This window comes from Pleurodeles waltl, chromosome 7 (assembly GCF_031143425.1).
Source record: "Pleurodeles waltl isolate 20211129_DDA chromosome 7, aPleWal1.hap1.20221129, whole genome shotgun sequence".
NCBI lineage: Eukaryota > Metazoa > Chordata > Amphibia > Caudata > Salamandridae > Pleurodeles > Pleurodeles waltl.
Window position 1 is genome coordinate 80,135,649 of NC_090446.1, and position 18,772 is coordinate 80,154,420.

Sequence of the window (18,772 nt, forward strand, 5' to 3'; positions counted from 1 at the left end):
CTCAAAGTGGGGACGCGGGGTCACTGTCTTGGTCAGTCAGTGGGGATAAAACGTACGCTCGAGAGAGAATTAAACGCGCCGGAGAGAGTCATACACGAGGGGGAGCTGAGACAGGGCTCTGCAGGGCAAGTGGATGAAGAGTACGATCGTGCACGTAGAGAGTACTCCCAGGCTGAAGAGCGACTTAGATGCCATAATATGCAAAGACACTTGGCATCCATACAGTCAGAGGAGGGAAGGTCTGGTAGACTATTGGCATGGTTGGTGCGCCCAAACAGAGATAGTGACCCTATTACAAGTGTATTAGACAGGGGAGGAACACGCAGACTTAGTCCAGAATCCATTAACGACGCATTTAGAGATTACTATACACACCTATATAGGAGGCCCACAGACATGGAGAGGGGGACCCTTGACAACTTCCTAGCTCGGATACCTTTACCAGTATTGAGCCCGGAGGGCAGGGTCGGCCTGGGGGGCCCAGTGACTGCGGATGAGACGGCTGAGGCAATTACACAATTGGCCCCTGGGAAGACGCCGGGTACAGATGGTCTTCCTATGGACTTTTATAAAAAATATAAAACCTTATTGGTCCCCAGACTGATAGAAATGTATACGGAATCGGCAAAGAACAGAGAACTCCCACGCACATTGCGTGAGGCATTGGTAGTGTCCTAAAACAAATAGCAAGGAGGCATCAGTGACAGACTATCGCCCGCTATCAATGCTAAATAGCGACTAAGATCCTCAGTAAGATCCTGGCCAACCGGCTGTTGCCCCTTATGCCCACCCTGATACATCCTGATCAGAACGGTTTCATACCTGGTCGCAGCACCTCCCTAAACCTTAGGCGTATTTTCTCTATCATACATATGCCTAGTGAATCGAAGCCGCCAACTGGGACCCTGCTAGCAGTGGACTTTGAAAAGGCCTTTGACTCAATTAGGTGGGACTACCTGAGGGCGACAATGCTAAAGATGGGTCTGGGAGAGGGCTGGGTCGAATGGGTGGACCTGTTATACTCATCCCCGCTGGCAAGGGTCAAGACAGGTAGGACAATTTCTGGTGCCTACCCAGTACATCGAGGAACCAGACAGGGGTGCCCCCTATCCCCATTGTTGTTCGCTCTGGCGATGGAGCCCCTAGCGGCCTGGGTACGAGGGGAGGGAGCTGACAGAGGGATTCAATGGGGACCAACTGACCACATTATATCGCTATATGCAGATGACATCTTGATCTATCTTAGAGACGGGGCGAGTGGCCTCCCCAGGGCCCTGTCCGCCCTGGAGGAGTTTGGAGTAGTGTCAGGATTACGACTTAATCGTAATAAAACATATGTGTTCCCCCTGGTGCCCGGATATAGTTGTCCTGCAACATGCTCAACAGACCTGAAATGGGCCCCACGGACATTTAGATACCTGGGGATCCAGATCTATCTTGACGTGGGAGACTTAAGAGAGGGCAACCTTGGTAATGCGCTCCGGTCCCTGAGACCCTCGGTAGAATTTTGGCGCTCTCTGAAGCTGTCGGTGATGGCCAGGGTGGCGCTCTCAAAGATGATCATGCTCCCCCGACTTCTCTACTACTTTGCCAACTTGCCACTACTAATACCCCGAGCATGGTTTCGCGACCTGAATGCAATACTCAGAGAACTAATATGGGACAATGGGCGCAGACGAACTACACTTACAACTATCTGCAGACCACCCAATGCGGGTGGCCTGGGAGCCCCCGACTTTGAAGCATACTATTTGGCATCCCAATTACAGTGGATATCCGGCTGGCTTGTGGGCCAAGGCCAACTTGATTTATACACAGCCCAAGGAACAATAGACCTGGCGTGGATTGCGACATGCATGACAAACAGAAAGATAACCCCCCCTGGGAACAATATAATGATAAAAGTGGCGCTGGCATGCTGGAAAAGATGCATGAAGAGAGTGGGAGTGGGCCCCCCATACTCCCCAGCTTTACCACTGGCGGTGCTTGCCATAGAACCCAGGGGGAGAGGGCCGGGAAACACCGGACTTGGCCCCTGGCTGTCAACTGGAATAGAATTAGTGGGAGGACTCTTCAAGGAGGGAGTGCTGAGGGGATTTGCTGAATTAATGGAAAAAGGGGATCCCGGGGGGCAGTTCCTGCTTTATGGGAGGTTAATACATACTCTTAAGACCCACTGGGGCACAGTGAACGCGGAGCCTACTACACACGAGGTCCTGCATTCGCTGTTGACATTAGGAGAGGAATCACATCTGATCACTAAAATATATCGGGCCCAAGTTGGGGCAGCCTTGGATCCACTACGGTCGCTGAGAGGAAGGTGGGAGGGAACAATTGGGCGGGAACTGACTGACTCAGAATGGAGGAGAACACTTGCCTACCCCCAGAAAATATCACATAATACACGGCTAAGATACATTCAGTATAATTATTTGCACAGAACCTACCTCACGCCTCACAGACTGTTCCGTAAATATGGAGGGGCTTTAGGGAATTGTCCGAGATGTGGAGGAGGAGGGGCAGATTTTGACCACATGGTTTGGACTTGCCCTACGATCCAGACGGGCTGGAATGAAATATTGCCTACCCTGTCTGAATTGCTTGAAACTGAGGTGAGACCCACCCCTGAACTGTGCCTACTGGGCCTCAGGCCAGCTGCGCTCTGCGGAAAAGTGGAGAGGCGTTTTTTGGACCTTTCCTTGGCCCTTTATAAGAGACTAATCTCGAGGGGCTGGAGGGCTACGGATCGCCCTCAACTGTCTGACTGGAAAAGGGATATATCAACATGGTCCAGAGCTGAACTGCAGGTCCTAAAGGCGGAAGAAGCCAGAAATATTCGCCAGGTTCCTATAGCCCCGGGGTGGGAGAATTTAATGACGAACTGGGAGAGTATAAATAGGAGACTGGCAAGCCCAGTAGGAGAAACCAGCGCAACTCAAACCACACCGAGGATGGAACCAAATGGTGGAAACGCATAGACAGGCACCCAAAATCAGACCCAAATCACACATAGATCGCACCAAGAATAAGGGTGGGAGGATAGTTGGATCCCTGACCCCTGAACCACTGACAATAATAGTAGGCAAAGTGAGCGACCCGCCGCCTTCACGGAGTGCCGGTGCGCCCTGGACTGCCATCTTCCCTCACCCAAAAACGAGCACATTACAGTACCTTCAAGCTAGCAACCACAAAAGCCAATCACACAAGGCCGTAAAAGTTGACCGTTTATGGTCTTTTGATTTTCCTTTTTTCTCCCCTTCCTCCTTTCCCTACCTTCAAATAGCTCAAAACGATTGTCAACAGAAATTGTACATCGTACATCTTGGGTCTCCCTCCCCCCCACCTTTTGCTTCCCGTCCCGCCACCCTTATCTTCCTGTATCTAGCCCCAAGCACCACCCTCCCAAGTTACAAAGAAGAAGGGGTCCAAGTTTGTTGGTTGATTGTTTAATACACAGCACAGCGAATTGCAGAAAGGAAATATAATTGAACAAAGTAAATGTGCATAATTTATTGAATAAAAAACATTTAGATTAATGATAATAAAGAGTGCAAACAATGAGCAAAAAGAAGATTATAACAACATAAGCAGAATTGCATGTAAAATGAACAAACATGAAAATGTGTAAAAACAAAATGTTAATAAAAAATATATTTAAAAAAAAAAACACTGTAATACACTAAAAAAAAAAAAAAAAAAAAATCCATATGTGGCCGTTGGTATAGACAAGAGATTGAGTTTTCCCTACCCATGCTTCTGTAACTTCGAAAATCCCTTATCTATGGTTTAATTTCTTGAAAATTTCGATAAGTCAATAAAATTTGAAAATGTGTAGGGACCTTGCACCATCAACCTCTTAAGCTCTTCACAGGTAACCAAACAAATTGCATTTCAAACTCTATGTATAATAAAGGAGTATAATGGGCACCAGGGTATGTATGCTTTTAGTTCATCATTACTGTAATGCTTGTAGATAGCTATGCAACCCTGTTATGATACAATGGCTAGGACCTGCATTTCTAAAGAATTGTGATCTGCTCTGGGTATGCTGATATCACAACTCTTGGCCCTCCAGTTAAAATTTTCATATTAAAAAGGAACATTATTCTGGTGGAGAACCCACTCCTCCACTTTCTCCAAAACCATACAATGAACTGTCTCTTAAAAACTCAAGTCTACCCCCTAATGAAACCACATTTAGGGTGACAATTGTCCTTTTTCCAAGTTAGCACTAAACACAATCTCCTATGACTTTTTTTTGTCATTTCACGTAAGCTTTTACAACACCAAAATATTATAGGATGTTTGAATACATTACAAAAGTTTTTAACAAAACATTACTATAGTGCCATCTCTTTTGTTGTGAAGATAATACCAAACAGCAATGTGAAATTGTTTTATATACACGTATTGCATAACATACATGGAGTTCGAACTAGCACTGAAATGCACAGCAGGAAAAAAAAACACAATTCTTGTACCAGACATTTAGGGAACAAAGAGCTCCACCTACTTACAGTCCAACCCTATGTGGGTATAAACTGAGAAACATCTTGTCACCCTAACCCATTAGGTCTATCCTCAGTTTGGTTAGATTCCACATACCTCACTCTCATATCCTTTCTGACAACGCAACAGCTCTGTTCAAATTAGATACCAAATTGACTAAAAAGATGCACACACCCAGGTCCATATAGAACGGTAAGTGCATCAAATTCCTAGGATTTCTAATTTGTTGGGACCAAAAAAAGACAAATGCCTACACAGGATTTAGGAGATTAACTGAACCCACAGTCATATACTAATTTCTATGTCATAGTTCCTCTAGATTAGCTAGAACAATGATCCTAAGAAGCTAGGGATCAAACTTAAATTTTAGCCTCCAATTCCTTCAGTTTTACAGTATGTATATTCCACTTTACTACTCTCTTAATTCATTTCTGAACAGTTGCAGAACCGATGAGAACAGGTTCTTTAACCCCAGGGTAATAACCGATATACTAGTCTATACACCGTATTAGTACAGTGCATGCCAGAAAAAGGGCAGGTGAACCACTGGGGCACCAACTGTACCATTGGCACAGAAAGTAAACACCCATTAGCACAATACAGAAATTTCCAGAGATCAGTACTGAAATGCCTCATTGTCATTATAAAAAATTTCCAAAGCTGCAATAAGCCCAGGAATCCCAGTACAGTGGCGCACGCACAAAAATCGCTCCAAGCCACGAACTCAAAAACGCCACATGTCTCAACACAGAAACGCTCTGTTTTGTCAGCAAAAAACACCTGTTGCCATTTGAACAGAAGTGTCCAGTGTATCCATGGATATTTCTACATCCTCAACCCATCTGGGGATCACCAAACTGCTGCAAAAATGAGCCATCTTTCTGAAATGCATCAGAAAGGGTTAATACCTTATGTACAGAGCAATGTTATTTTAGAATGAAAGTGCACAGAGGAATAGAAGTTGCTGACAGAAAACAAAGGAACCTATTGCCACCATTATCAACATTTTTAGGTCTCGTCTGTGACAGTACATGCGCTGTAGCTTGAGAGACATTTTGCTTACTTACAGGGAGCCCGAAAAATGCTTAACATTGGTTGGCTTCAGTAGCACTTATTTCTTTGCATCACTTTGGTCTGCATGCGCGGGCTTCACTTCCTGTGTGTTTCTCCACACCTGTGAGCATGGCCCAAGCACTGCTTCCTCGCCCATTGTCCTTTCACTGATTGTGCTTTTGAAAGCTACTTTTCTCTTGTAGTTGTATATAGGTGAAATCAGAGTGCGGTCATAGGATCGCTTTACATGAGCATCAGATTATGTTACACAAGGTCAGATTAATTTCTTTCTAAATAGCGCAACAATCAGCCAAAGGCCATCTTACGCTCTTACATGAGCCCCAGATTGCGTTAGATAAGGAAATATTTCGTTTTTTTTTTTTAGTTTTGTTTTTTAGTTTGTTGCTTGTCCCTTTTTGCTTTACCAACATACAAGGTTGCTTGACGGCTTTGAGTTGTTTCTCCTCCCACCTTTCCTCATTTTGGTGCTTGAATCAGTGTTTACCTTATCCCACACTCCAGTAACTGCTTCCTCCACTATATCATTGCTTTCACCTCTCCCACCCTCCATCCGAAAAAGGACTGGCACAACCAAAAAGGGGCTGCCTGCACAACCGACTGGCTTTGTTAAAGTTTCAACTGTGCTGCACAGCATCGTGGCAACTGCACAGCATGGCTGAAAGATTTGTTTAAAAGACCATAAGTATTGACTTTTTAAACAAAATAACAGTACAATTGATTAACTGGTCCCATCCTCCCTCCCTCCCCCTAAACAAGGAGAGCAATGTGGCTACGTCTAGCACTTTTTTTGTACTGCTGACAGGAAGGGTGGGGAGAGAGGGGCATCTACACCTTCGCGTTGCGAGCCCCTCCTCTAAGATATATCCAAGCCCACTTTCCCACAATTTAAAAATAAACAAACACAATGACGGCGGCCAGCACTGGGGTAGTGCACAATTAAGATGCAACATGACAGGATTGTACATGTGTGTGTGGGTACACCAGCTGATGAACAGAAACCACCTACAAATACCTTGCTGTGTTTGATAGATCTGACTCCAGAGCCATCATTACAGAAAAGTCTCATTGCCACCAGAACACAAACGTGACCACAGAACAGACAGCTTAGAAACGTTCATCCATCCTAGGAGTAAATGAATATGAGTGCCACCAGTGGAGAAACACTATCAGTGCAAGTTCTAAAATACGTCCAGTGCCATGGGTGTACAGCAAACAGCATCATCATTACTAAAAGTATTCAACTCCAAAAATACCGAAAAAGATTCCCAGGGTAGCAATGTTCACCAGTGTCCTCAGTACAGAAATATCCAATGGGGTTAGTGCATGAACAGGATTCAGAGATAATACTGGGTCAACAAGCGGACATGCCATCAGTGTAGGAGCATCCTCGGAAACAGCAGCACAAATGCCTCAAAATACTTCAGTTTGGACAAGTCTTGAATGACGTAAGTATGAAACATCTCATGCTACATAATTAAAGAAATGCTCTGCATGGTGTTCTGAACATGCCAATGTCACCAGTTCAAAAGCCTCTGCGCAACCGAACACCACATCAGTATACCACACTATACATGACCATCTCTATTACCATAGCAAAGAAATGCCACAGTACAAACAGTTCTGAATGTCAAATGCCTTAGAACCATAAGAGATTTGCAGCTACCAACACAAAATGACTCCACTGACATTGAGGAAATCCATTGAGTTAATGATGGTCACTGACATCTGCAGTGATCTGAAGGTCAGTCTGGATCCCAGCAACACACACTACCATCCATTCTTTCTAGGTTAAAACTAGTGCAATTAAATTATGCTAACAGCCATGGAATTTTCACAGCGCTTAAAGGCAGAAGTGAGCACTCCGAGGATCAATTTACAAAAAGTCAATAATGTTGTTATGACAGTGCCATCAATATGGATATGTCTCACTGACAACAGTAGATAATACCAAATGCCTAAGAGCAGTAGTGCAGAAATGACCCTTCATAAAACTCCGAAAGCAGCCCGATAGTATAAGTACCAAAATACTATGTCGGGAAATAATCTTAATGCCCAAAATTATTACAAGCATTTGCAATGCAATGGGTCACGCCTTTTGTTCGAGCTAGAGCTACTGGTGTTGTAAATTCTTAACAGTAATTTTCTTGCCCCATAAACTGAAAATGAAGTGTAAAGCATTAGTTGACAGTAGTGAGCCAATTAAAAGCGACATGATCAAACGAGGTAAACAATTTGGCACCTTCTAAACAGCACAACATTGCTATGATGCTTGGTAAAGAATATCGATCTGCCATAACAGCCTTATTTAGTTCCCTCAAGTCCACACATACTCTCACCCCACCATGTGCTTTCCGAGCCATAACTTCTGGTGACAAGTTCCCCACACTCATTATCCGCATCACACACTGCTTAACTCACTTTACTTGTATTTTTTACTAATCTACAGCAAGACGTAAAGTTACCCTTCTACAAGTTTTGCATGTAGCCTTCCACCCAGGGCACTGTTTGAAATTTGAAACATGACACACATTACCAAACCTAAAGCATTTAATTTGAACTTTCTTTTCTAGCTTGTTTACTCATAGCCATTGTTGACCTTTGGATTTCACTGCATGTACGGTATCCTTTTCTTTGTTCTCATCACTAGGCTTACTATTCCGAATAATCTCCACACATGCTTGTGAATGCTCACACAACTTAGTCTAGGAAATTACTTCATTAAGTATGGGATTGTTCTTTAGCCACAAAGCCTCCCTTGCATTTTCCAAGACACATCCCAACATAAATTGACCTCTCACCCTCATCTATAGTTCTACCAAATTACATGTGGACACAAGTTTCCTTAAAGCAGATAAGTATGCTTCCACTGACTCACCCGCATGCTGCATTCTCCTTCTAAACTGATACCATTCTAAAACTGTGCGTAACTTTGGTAAATAGTGCAGATCAAGTTTCTTCAGACAAAATGTCATAATCACTGAGGCTATCTGCATTCTCCATGGACAATTTAGATAAGTGCTCAAATACCTCTTGCCCAGCCAGACCCAAACAGTATATACATAAAGACATTTGCCTCTCGACACCAAGAGAGCTACCACATAACATGGCATAGTGAATGAAAACTTTTTTCAGTCTCTGCCAAGATATTTGAGGTTTACCTCAGGAGGGAAAACATGTAAGCGCAGTGACATTTTAAATGTTGACCTTGCAACGCGATGTAGACTTATAATAATAACAACAAATCAATAACACTTCCCTTAGAAGACATGCTGAAGCAATACTCTCATTAAGTTTATGAGCACATACACATTTTAAATAAATATGTTCACCTGATTTCTGGACAGTAACAGCACATCAAAACAGTGTTCACAAGTTTATCAAAGTGTGTGTGCACCACTGATAACACACACAGCCAATGATGAACACTTGTGTTCGTGTTACAGATAGACTTGCAATTGGACACAGTACTTAAAAAACATCCTGTGTGTGCTCGTCAAAGGCTGTCATGCTGTAGCAGTGGCTCCACTTGAACATGCTGCAACAGAAAAGAAGTTCACCTGTATAATGGCCACAGACTGCAACATGTCAGAACTGAATTTCAGCTCTTGCCAGATGTATCACAGAACGTGATACACTACGGAAGAGGATGTAGCAATCGCTGCATATAGTAATCACCGACGCAACAAAAATTTAAAGAAGCTCTCTTTCTTAGGATGGCCGCTATGTTTCACCTCATTCACACAGATCATTGAGTTAGTACTTGAACATGGAAATAGGCCAGAAATGTTCCAACACGGACACAGACTTCAATGACGCAGTGGCACCAGCACCCAGAGCCCTGATGCTTCCGACTGGACGGAGCAGAAAGAAGACTGGCATCTCACATGCGGATAGATGAACGTGTGAAACTTCCGAACAAGCACAGGACCCTCCAGTCAGTCTCCGTCCGCTCGGTCACCATGCACTTGGCAGGCATAAAAGAGTAAACAGTTCTGCTTGTGTTGTTGCCTTTAAGCGTGCTGGTGAAAAGTGCTTGTGCCGATGCAATCGCCACACAGTTGAGTTATCTATTTGAAACGCGACTCACCCAATATGATGAGAGAAGATGAAGTCTAAGGCAGTTAACAGATAAAGTAAGCCTTCAGCAGTCCAGGTTATGGTCAGTTTTCTCTCTTTGCTAACTTTCCTCTTGTCCTCGTCGTATTCAAATAGATGTTGAGTTCTTATGCATACGTTTCTAAGTCCATTCATTGCCAATGTGAAGATGTAGAGTCTCTCAAAACTTTAAGTAAGATTTTTTTGTTGTTCAAGTAACGGTTCCAATATAAAGACCCCGCCCATCAGAGGTCTGAGCAATTGAGCTTCTCAGCTCCAACTCATTATCCTTTTTGAAACAATTCATTCCATTCTGTAGTGGTCAGTGCACAAACCATTCCATGCTATGTAATACAACATAGCACACCCTACAATATTTAAATGGAGGCTGATTTACATTCCAGATCCTGCTTGTGAAGAGTAAACAAAATAAATTTGAGCTTGTTGGGTGAAATAGTTTTCCTTATGTAATGCATTGCAGTTTGTCTACTTCCTGTGAAAAGTTTGAAGGAAAAGCATGACAGACATACGAAATAGTTGGGATCAGCTTTGCTTTAACATCTTTTATGATTAAGCCTGCCGAGAGCTGTGTAGCTGTGCTTTTATCTTGCACAAGGCCTGTGCTAGTGCGCTGCTTTTTTCGTGATGTTATTCATCTCAGCAATGGCGCTGCCACTGCCCGACAGCCAGACTCCAATATAGTTGCACGTTGCTATGTAAGTGATCCTGAACTAGCCTATCTTCTGGAAAGGTTTATTCTTCTGGTTTCCAAACACCATTACCTTAGTTTTGTTTGAGATCACAGTTAACGTGTTAATAGCGTTTTATTCATTCAATTCATCTAGTGTCGTTTACATGCCTACTTTGGTCTGGTCTAAATTCACGAGATCCTCTGTGTATTGTATAATCAACCTCCTGTCCTCCTACCCGTAGGGGAGCAATGGCAGTAATTGAGAGCGCTTCTGAGGTCTGCAGTTACTAAGTTGACTAAGGGAGGTTCCCAAGACACGACCATGTCTTAGACCCTAATTGGTTTCCATTTATTGTGTAACCATCACCTTTACACACTTTGACAGACACCCAAGTGTTAGAGTAGAGAACTGCAATAGCCTTCAGTAGTGCATGAACTATACCCTACTCAAGTTTTATCAGTAAGGAAATGTTCAACTAGGATAGAAAGGTCTTCCAATGCTGTTGTTTGAAACGCACCCAGAGCAACCAGCACAGAAATGCTTCAATGTCACAAATCAACAAACAGCAACAGCTCTCTTATTTAGCTTCCAATAGTGCCTTTGGTAAAGAAATTTTCTTCAGGGCCACCAGAAGACAAATGCACCCTTGCGCCAACTGAAGAGAAATTCTGAGTACCCTAGGTTAAAACCAACTGCTTGAAATGATGCCTAAGAAATGTCATTAATGGATAAGTGAAAGGGTAGATCACAGGCAGTGACAGCGTATAAGGTGGGGAATACTTTTTTCACCTTCCTTCTACAGATCTCGTTAGTAGAGGCTCTATTTCACTGAAGCTTGCATTTCCATTCACAGAGAGCACACACAGTGAGGTGCCCTGTTTGCTGCAATACCCAAGGGGGATAAGTATTTCCCAATTAAGGTAAGAAATACAAGACACCTTAGTCGCTGCTTTGAAACTTCTACCACCAGAGTGTGGGGAGTGCTTTTTTTTTTTGTCTTGGTTGTCCAGTGTCTTTGTGGGTGGCATTTTGCATTTGCCATTTTCTCCTTGATTGCATTTAAGCTGAATGCCAGTGCACTGATTTCACTTGACATACTTTCAATTATCAACACAATATGATGCCTAACAATATATGCTTCTCTTCTCATTTTTATTTTTCAGGTTAGACGCTGTCCTTTTTTCAGTAATTTCAGTAAGAGTTATTTATTGGCTTTTCCACACTCCACAGACGGCGCACTCTGGCATGGCAGCACAGGCCCAATGAGAAGACATCCGATGATGAAGCACGCTACTCATGTGGGTGGGTGGTTGAGGTATCTTGCTACCGAACATTCGTTTTCCACCGACCTCTTGCTCATGGAATTGCACTAGGAGTGTCCTTCTATGAAATAGTTTTAGGAACTGCACACTAGTTATTTTTGCATAAATGCCATCAATAAACAAATCTTATCAGCTCAGAATGTTTCCAAGTACAAAATGCCATCTGCAAAAAAAATGTGCCAACTGCGCTGAGCTTATACATATACCCCAGTAGCTTAACTACAGAAATATACACAAGTGGCATCCGCTTTGAAAGCAGCAGTGCAACAAGAATATATTTTTCCACAAGTGACTGGTAGAAAACGTACATCAGCACAAAATTTACATCATTGCCCAAAGTCCACTCATGCCATTAGTGCAGCAATGCAGCCTCCATGCCATTCATACAAAAATGGTGCCTCTATGCCATAAGGACCAGAAAAAAAGCCCTTGTTGCCATCAGAAATATCTTGTATCGCAGAAAAAACACCAGTGCAGATATGTCTTTCCCTGACACACTGAGCTTCTCTGGTAAGATGATCCACAAAGAAACTGATCAGTAACCTTCCGCTGAGTGAAACTTCAGTAGTCAATGACTTAGACCTGGATAAAGTCCATGAGACCCTGGATTGGAAGTTCTTGGAGGCGATGAAGAAGGAAATGAGAAAAGGGACCAAATTTTGGAACTGCATCCATCTGGTATATGCTAGACTGACCACACGGGTCTATAGGGGCTTGGTTTTTTCTAAGAGTGCAGAGGGGGACAATGCAAGGAAGCAGTTGTCCCTATGGTAGTTTGATCTTCCAACAGAACCTTCAGCTGCCACGCTTATGAGAAGAACTTGATATAGGGGGCCATAAGCACATCCTATCGCTATATGCTACTGATTTCTTGCTGTACTTTAATAATCCAAAGGAGGATCTACCAGTTTTCCTTTACCATCTTGACAGGTGTGAAGCACAGTCAGGACTTGTTGGAAAAGTGTGTATACAATGAGGGAAATCTAGTTAGACTGATGAGACACGAGAATCTGTTCAATTCTGGAATAAATTATCTTGGTTAAACTTATCTTGGCTAAAATGGTTCTCCTGTCTTGTTTCTTATAGTTCTTGTCTAATGCGCAGATGGTTATACGTGGCAGGGTTTCAAAGGACCCAAGTAAATTACTGTTGGATCTCATGTATGGCTGTCATAGAACTAACATAGCCTTAAGTAAACAATAACTCGAGTCAGCTGGTGAAGAGCTTGCAGTTGCCAATTTGGAAAATTATTATTTAGCTGCACAGCTCCGTTGGGTAGCTTGATGGTTGGAAGACGCACAAATCAGATTTCACTTACATGGGGGAATCAGAGTGCTGGTCTCAGAGGTGCTGGATCCTAACAATAAAAGTCCCCATCAATCCAAACTTCCAACAGTGACCAACGTTGGTTTGAAAAATATCTTGCTCGCCAAGGAGCGGAGAGAGTGATTTATAAGGGAAGGGAATGCACAAAAAAGGTGGGAGAGGGTATGGGGGGTGTGGATGGCACACAGGAGCGCAGATCAGGCTGGCACACGGGGGGATTAAGGTGAAAGGGGGAAGCGGTGGCTTGGAAGCCTCAGGAACAATGTTTTGGCCTTACAAGTGCCACGGTTGCGAATTGGTGAGATTATTTATCTCTGTTTACTGTTATTGTAGGAGGCCACAGTACAGAATGCAGTGTACTGTGCTGCCATGATTTTCTACCTCCTTGGTTCAATAAAAAGAAGTTAAAAAAATATGTTTTATATATATATATATATATATATATATATATATATATATATATATATATATCTTGTTCACACAAAGATGGCTGAAGCATTTACCCCAGCGCTTCCATTATGGATGCCTCCTAAACTATGAAAAATTGCTACTGGATCAGCAAGGGAATGGTGGGACAATTAGAATTAATGTGATTGGGGAGGGCGTTTATTTAACAGTCTCAAATTTTAAACATTCGATGAATCAAAACAAACCAGGCAAACGTCCCCTCGTGTCAGTTACTAACCTATTGTGCTGTAGCCAGGTGATTAAAATTGATCTGGAAACAGAGACCTCCGAATCACCTGTGCATGGCACACTTAGAAATGTATTAACAGACAGCACTATGAAAAGTGCCTACTGCACCAGTCTAAAGTGGATATGTCACTGCTGAGGCAGTACTGGGTATTACCAAGACAACGGATGCTAAACGAAAGGACACAAATTATTGAATATTCCTCAAAGGTTTTGTGCAATTAGAGAATCAATTGATACAATTTAAAATTCCACACAGAGCTTAACTTATTCCACAACGGCTTCATAAGATCTACCCCAATGCTCCAAAAGAATGCCCTGGATGTTGTCATAGTAGTATGGAGTTGAACACATGATTTAGAGTTGTCCGGAATAAACCCAGTCCTGCAAATCAGTGCGTTTCCAGTAATTCTGGAAATTGTCTGGAACTATGCTTCTGGATTTGAAGGAAACATTCTAGGCTTATGTAAAAAGGTTTAAACGGCTAAAACGGACAACAAGTTTGCAGATAACGCATGGTTGCTGGCTAAGCGCCAGCGTGCATGCCAGTGGAAAGCAAGCCAGACCTCATCTTCGGAGCACTGGGGGAAAAACGAAGGTGGCAGAGACAGATTCACTTGCTGCACTGTAACGGAAAAAAGAAGGCAGAATAGATGTAGCGATATTAGATGCAGTGATTGCAGCATTAAAGTCCAAAACTGATGAAAGACTTCCATGGCAGACCTACCCTCAATTCTGGCACATTTTCAGGTCATGTAATACATCTTTCAGATGTTGCATTTAACTAAAAAGTGCTCTTAGACCAGTGGTTTTCAGAGTTTTCAATTTTGGGCCCCCTTCCAGGTGGAAAAATATCATCAGTCCCCCAGTTTGAAGACCCATGTCTTAGACAAGTCCTACTATCCCTAATGTTTCACCATAGCTTCATTATTTTATTAAAAATATTCTATTGTTGTGTGTTCTGAATGCTGTGCTGTATTGATTTGATTTTCATTTATTCCTGCAGCACTGAGAGCTCCCTTGCTGAATGCTTTTTTTATGTATGTTTACTCGCTCTCCTTCTACACACCCCTCAGACAATTCTGCTCTACTCAACTGGCCCACGCCACCATCCCTACGATCCGGAAGAACATGGCTAGTGGAAGATCCTTCTACTACCTCATCACGCAGAACTGGAACACGCTGCTGCCTCAGACAGTCACCCTCGCTGGCTCAGTTCAGGAAGGACTTCAAGACCTGGCTCTTCGACAGACTTGCGCCCCCCTTCAGCATCTTGAGACCCCCCAACCCCCAACAGGGAAAAAGTTGTGATCTACAAATATCGGACTGATTGATTACTATATTCAGATCCAAAACTTAACAAACTGACAGCATTTGCTGATGCAACGGATTTGAAGATACCAAAAGCTGAATGGGTGATTATGTTTAAGAGATAAATATAAAGTTTGTAAACTTGGTGCAATACTGAAATGGAAAAAATAATTCATAAGAACATAAAATCCTTCAGAGCACTGAAGCACATACACCATGTGCAAGTCTCTCACTTCACGTGAACGCAGAATACAACGTGTTCCAAGACATCGATTAACAACTATAATTTACAATACAGTCCTGCAGCACCATCTGCTATTGAAATACTACAGCCAACATGTAACTCTGACAATGTCATCTCAACCCTGGAGTGTCACCTTAAGCTTGTCCCGCAGTGGTACCACCACAGAACTCTACCACTGCACATTAGCCACGACTTGATCTCAGTTACCCTAAACGGCTTCCAGCCAACGCATTCAGGCGTTTCGGATAATGGAAACTTCTGGAGGCGTCTGCCTTGTTAGGGCCACATACCATGCCATGCACTTCAGAGATACCGTCCCCTGTGTGCAGTCTTCTAGTCCCTTCAATAGCTGATCAAACACAAATCGATGACGACCAGACTCACCCGCATTAACGTAACTTATTATCTGTGCAATAGGGTGGAGAAATCTCGCTTAGGTGCAGAAAGTGAAACCTTCCACAAGGGTTGATTGCTCCGCACCATAAAATACAATGCTCATTAAAAAATTGTTCTTAAAAGAACTATTTCCTTAAAGCGATTTCTGCAGACAACCGACATTACAATGCTAGGAAACTGACAAAGCTCTTCAAAAGTACAATTATTTACCAGCTCGCGCCAACCCAAAACTCTTCCATTTCACCTCGTTTGAGACTCGTACTCTTTGCCATTTTAGTACACAGGGCACTTTAATCAGCACCTGCTAAATCAGTACTGGTGCCCACCCGCCTGTCAGAGCTCAGTCAACCTCTCCAGTGCCAGTATTGGACCCTAAACATAGCTTTGCAATTCACCACAATTCAGACCTGGCCATTCTGTACTATCCGGATATTTAGAGACGCGTGCAGCTGTCAGTGCACCTCAGTCAGGGCCTGCAACATCCGCTGTTACTCCAGCGCGGCCCTGCCCCCCTCTCACGCCCCAGTCTGGAGCCGCACAGCCGGCAGACCCCGGCCCAGGGGCTAACCCCGTCGGCTGTCACTCCCATCGCCAGGCTAGTCAGGAGAACGCCCACCAGACACACGGACACGCAGACAAACAGGACGTGCGGGAGTTCCGGTCTGCCAAGCCTGGCAGTGTCACTCTTCCCAGGGCCCCCGGGGCCGGTGCCGCCCACCCCTCGAACCACCCCCAACAACACGATGACACCCGCAGGGCTCACGCACCTCTGGTTAGCGCCTCGCGGGTGAGCGAGTGCGGGTCCGCTGCGAGGCACGCGTCGGCGGGGCTGTCAGGCGCCCTCGGGGGTCCCCATGCCGGGCTCGGCGCGTGACGGAGGGTCCCACTCCCCACGGGCGTCAGGGAGCCGGGCCTCGGCGGACGGGAGGTGAGCGGCAGCGGGGCAGGTGCGGCGGGGCCCCCGAGGGGGGCTGCTGTCGCAGTGCGGTGCAGGGAGCCTCTCCCGGGCTCATGGGGCCTGCGTGTCAACAGGCGGCGGGACCCGGCGAGGCCTCCGGGCGCTCCGCGGCTACGGGTCCGCCATCGGTGCCTGCGTGTCCCGGTACGCGCCGATTTCAGGAGGGGAGGCCTCAGCGGCAAGGCCTTCTCGCGCCGCCCGGGCCCTGTCACGGGATAGAGGCGAGCCGCGACTCTGGCGCGGGACGGCGGCGGCGGCCGGCTGCACGGACGTCGCGGGGAGCGGTGCCCTCGCGGGCCTGGCCGGTGCGCGTCTTCAGGCGGCCCCGGTCTCCGCCACGGAGGGCAGCGTCGGCCTCGGGTCCTTGCAGAGGGAGGTGGGGGGAGGGCAGAGAATCCAGACTGCGGAGGGGAGGGGGAGGCGCGCGGGCGGGGGACGTACGTGCGTCGCGGGAGGCGCCGCCCAGCCGCTCCGTCCCGAGCTCTGATTGGTCGCCGCGAATGCTCGTCGGGTGACGCCGTCCCTGCGCCTCCAGCCAAATGGCTGATGGGAAAAAAAAAAATGGGACCCGGCGAGTGGCGAGGCGACGCCCCCGGAGTTAAAAGCGGCGCTCCCGCCCGGCCCGGGGACAGCTAGTCCCGCTGGCGCGCCGGTGGGTGGTGCTCGGCACGGTCCTGAACTGCCGCTGAGGTTTACGTCTTCGGGAGGTGGGTCTGAGAGCATGCAGGAGGTGTGGCCCTTTTATGTTTACTCTCATGGCTCGGTGCTAAAAATGATTAGGAGCGGGCGAAACAGGACGCGGAGGGCTGGGTGTGAGTATGCGGGCGGACTCTGGGGTGGTGTCGTTTTGCCGCACGTCTCCAAGCGGTGGGGAGTCTGACCGCTAACCGGTGCTTTGAATGAGCAGGTGCTGTCGGGTACGGAGTTGTTACCTCTGACGAGGCGTGGAAGCGTTGTTTGGCCAGGAGCACGCTACTGTGAGTACCTGTCCGTTTTTCTAAACTGCAGGGGAGAGTACCTGCGCCTCTCAGCACAACTGCAGTATACACAATGAGAGTACCAGCACTTCTCAGCACAGCTGCAGTATATGCAATGAAAGAGTACCTGCACTTCTCAGCACAGCTGTAGTATATGCAATGAAAGAGTACCTGCACTTCTCAGCACAGGTGTAGTATATGCAATGAAAGAGTACCTGCACTTCTCAGCACAGCTGCAGTATATGCAATGAAAGAGTACCTGCACTTCTCAGCACAGCTGCAGTATATGCAATGAAAGAGTACCTGCACTTCTCAGCACAGCTGTAGTATATGCAATGAAAGAGTACCTGCACTTCTCAGCACAGCTGTAGTATATGCAGTGGGAGAGTACATGCACTTCTCAGCACAGCTGTAGTATATGCAGTGGGAGAGTACATGCACTTCTCAGCACAGCTGTAGTATATGCAATGAAAGAGTACCTGCACTTCTCAGCACAGCTGCAGTATATGCAATGAAAGAGTACCTGCACTTCTCAGCACAGCTGTAGTATATGCAGTGGGAGAGTACATGCACTTCTCAGCACAGCTGTAGTATATGCAGTGGGAGAGTACATGCACTTCTCAGCACAGCTGTAGTATATGCAGTGGGAGAGTACATGCACTTCTCAGCACAGCTGCAGTATATGCAATGAAAGAGTACCTGCACTTCTCAGCACAGCTGTAGTATATGCAATGAAAGAGTACCTGCACTTCTCAGCACAGGTGTAGTATATGCAATGAAAGAGTACCTGCACTTCTCAGCACAGCTGCAGTATATGCAATGGAAGAGTATCAACCCTTCCCAGCACAGGTGCAGTATGTGCAATGGAAGAGTACCTGCAGCTCTCCGCATTGCTGCAATAGATACACTGGAAGAGTACCAGCACTTCTCAACACTGCTACAGTGGGAAAGTGCCAGCGCTTTTCAGCTCAGCTTCAGTATATGCAATGGAAGAGTACCTGCAGCTCTCAGCACTGCTACAGTAAATGCAATGGAAGAGTACCAGCACTTATTAGGAGAGAACAAATGCTCTAAAGTATCTGCACTTATATATGTCCACTTAAATCACAGCGGTGAATGCGTAAGGTCAGTTCTCCTGACCCCTGCGATGCTCTCTTGGCCATTGTGTGCATCCT

General features: G+C 45.5%; 1 protein-coding gene across 1 annotated transcript in view; it reads right to left on the reverse strand.

Moving 5' to 3' along the window:
- FOXJ2 (forkhead box J2) overlaps positions 1–17,020 on the reverse strand; it is a 190,945-nt gene extending 173,925 nt beyond the window's left edge. The window contains exon 1 of the mRNA XM_069243016.1: positions 16,430–17,020. The gene's annotated coding sequence lies outside the window, so the exon portion shown is untranslated. The remainder of the gene's footprint in view (positions 1–16,429) is intronic.
- Between the last annotated feature and the right edge of the window lie 1,752 nt (positions 17,021–18,772).